Raw genomic sequence first — 3,090 nt, 5'->3', positions numbered from 1 at the left:
AGAAGTTGGTGGATATGTTTTCCCGACTCCTACTCAATTCCGTCATAAATTGGAACGATCACATATGTAAAGCTGGAGAAATGGCAACAGTTGCAAGATCCATGGTGGCTACCTAAAACGGGGTTGGAAATTTCGCTGTAGCAGATAGGGTCGAGAAAGGTGACTCGTTTCGAGATATGAGGGTGGCAGAAATATGACTCGCTAGTGGCTGTAATCAACAAAAGACTTCTCCATAGGATCGTAGGCAGGTGTATGTTTGAATGGGATGACTTGATTCCCAGTCCCAGAGAGCATTTCTAGCAAGCAGCGTAGCTTTAGAGATCTGAAGACACAGTGTATATTTCTTACGACGCCAATCAGCACATCATCCACTGTTTCCAGAGTGAGATTTACACTCTGCAGCGGAGTGTGCGCTGATATGAAACTTCCTGGCAAGCGCACACTCCGCTGCAGAGTGTAAATCTCATTCTGGAAACATCCCCCAGGCGGTGGCTAAGCCATGTCTCCACAGTATCCTTTCTTTCAGGAGTGCTAGTTCTGCAAGGTTCGCAGAAGAGCTTCTGTAAAGTTTGGAAGGTAGGAGACGGATACTGGCAGAAGTAAAGCTGTGAGTACCGGACGTGAGTCGTGGTTCGGTAGCTCAGTTGGTAGAGCACTTGCCCGCGAAAGGCAAAGGTCCCGAGTTCGAGTCTCGGTCGGGCACACAGTTTTAATCTGCCAGGAAGTTTCATCCACTGTTTGTTATCCATGTCAATTAAGCAACCCCCGTAGCCCAGTCGATATATCAATGAACCTCTGGCATGGCATCGAGACAGAATCCATTATAAATACTGGATAAATATCTAGCGGTGGTGGCTTGAGGGGGGCTAAAAATACAGGTTTCATACCACGTACCTTCGCTGAATCACTTTCTAGATTGGGTAATAATCTTACGACCTTGCACTGGCGGTGACGTGTAACCGTTCTGCTGGTCCAATATTACATATCCCAGTGATCAACATCTATATTCAGAGTCACAGTATTTGTTTGGGCAAAAAGCACTTCATTCAGAGGTAATGGTGCACCTCGATTTGTCAATCTGGTATAGCTTTCAACTCGGATACTTGTATGCACCTTTAGAATCAAGAAAGCTTTATATGGTTGTGTTTTTTAACATCTCGCTGTTTGTTAGACGATTACGTCTCTCTTTTTAGGGCACAGTGGTACCACTCGCAAGAAGACTTATTAGACTTGTCCACCCATGGTTGATTTTTGGTCAGTATTTCTTCGTATCACCGGCAATCAGCTATTGATGAAGTATTAGTGGAAGGGGTTGTGTGATAGATTTACCTTGAGCATGATACTTATATAGTATGTGTTTGTGTTCAGACATGTGCTAAGGAAATGACTATGTCCAGTCGTAAGGAAGCTATGGATTTGACGTGCAGTACTGTGATGGCGATGGGAGGAATGTGTCAAATCATAAAAATGGTACAGATATTCCTATTTCAAGAGGCATAGCCATCAGCAGGTTGTATATCCGATACTTCGCTCACTGTCGAATGTCATTCAACTGAAACCACAATCTTAAGTTTTAATTGTAAGTATAGCGATCAAATATATATGTGGCCGATTTCAGAGGATGATTCTGGCTATGAGTGGCCTGTAGTGGGAATGATTCACTTTTACTACTAACGGGGGGGGGGGGGGGGGGGGCTTTCCGAATGGAGAGGGCTGCTGCAATGTCGGAATGTAGCTGACTTAACAGTGTAGTCCTCTAGGCGAACTAATAATTACTATGTGTTGGACATCTTTCGTGATCAAGTGGATATTTGACAAGATTCAATTTGGACGTGTGTTTGCACTGGGCCATTATTACCTGCAATGTAAATTGTTTCGTTGACTGCTTCTTCGCACTTGAGTTTTTCATTTAGTTGAGAGGAGATCGATTGCGGTTTGTGCATCCAGCAGATGGAAGACACGTTTGCCGGTTCCCTAGATACGAGAAAGACCTTATTTCACTTTGTAAATTGTAGGATGTTATTTGGAAGCTGCTACATCACCGACATCTCTATTCGTAAGCGGAAATATCAGTTAGTTCTACTTTCTTTTTCGAGTTCCCACAAATATTTCTAGAGGGGTTGAGGCCTGTGACAGCAGTGCCTCATAGCCATTAGGGACGTCTGCATTACTATACTTTAGATGAACACAGTGCATTTGGGGGAAAGCCATACCTACTATGGTATTGGTGAAGCACATGATCACATCAATGCAGGAGGCAGCCGGCAGGGACTTTAGCCTTGGCGGCACCCAGTACAGCCACGAGGCATTATGGCGAGACTTTCGGCTGGGCATGGGCACAGGCTGTGAGACCGTCAGTGTACTAGCTCCATCATGTAGTTTGTGATTGTATGTGGATGAGAATGCAGTCTTTTAGGACGACGATTTCCCCCAGTACTGTGATGATTTTCTTTCCCATCAGCTGTGAGAGCATGAATTGGCTTCGCTTAGGGCAGAGTTAGCACGTGTGTGTAGTAAACTCTGACGTTAAACAAGGGTAGATACTATTTGATTGCAGGTAATACACTTTTTTTAACTCATCTCTATCCAACGCCAGGATCTAGTGAGTTGAACGTTTTTCCCCCTAGCTTGTAGGAGTAGGGTAGAGGTTGAGTGTTTCTGTCAGAGGTTTTGAGTTGTATAAATGTTTTTCCAGCAGGATAAGACTAGATGTCAGTTTTTTGGAGTATTGCTATGCCTATAATTCTGATTAATTACGTAATTAGGATTGATTTTTGCGTAATTGGGGAGTGGTATTGAGAATTTTTTTATTTCCAAGTTGAATAACACAAGTTGTATGGTATAGGCAGGCACCATCAACTCGCTAACTTAACACCGACAGCTCAACATCCGCTGATACCTCAGACTTTTGTGGTGGTAACACCGACTGAATGCTGTAGGTCGGTAATAAATGTAAACAAATTTACACAAATGTAAATAAATTAACGAATTTAAACAACTTATATTCGAATTGAATGACCTCATTTGCCGCCTCTATTGGGGGCAGCACCATACTAACACCCCTTAGCGGCAGGTGGAAGCCCTTTGAGC

The 3,090-nt window shown here is 43.6% G+C and overlaps 1 non-coding gene across 1 annotated transcript; it reads left to right on the top strand.

Moving 5' to 3' along the window:
* The first annotated feature begins 629 nt into the window (after window positions 1–629).
* Window positions 630–704, top strand: Trnas-cga (transfer RNA serine (anticodon CGA)). The gene has a single exon. It is a non-coding gene; the product is annotated as a tRNA-Ser (tRNA).
* Window positions 705–3,090: the final 2,386 nt, after the last annotated feature.

This window comes from Schistocerca gregaria, chromosome 1 (assembly GCF_023897955.1).
Source record: "Schistocerca gregaria isolate iqSchGreg1 chromosome 1, iqSchGreg1.2, whole genome shotgun sequence".
NCBI lineage: Eukaryota > Metazoa > Arthropoda > Insecta > Orthoptera > Acrididae > Schistocerca > Schistocerca gregaria.
The sequence above is the reverse complement of the archived record's forward strand: the minus strand, read 5'-3'. Positions and strand labels throughout refer to the sequence as shown.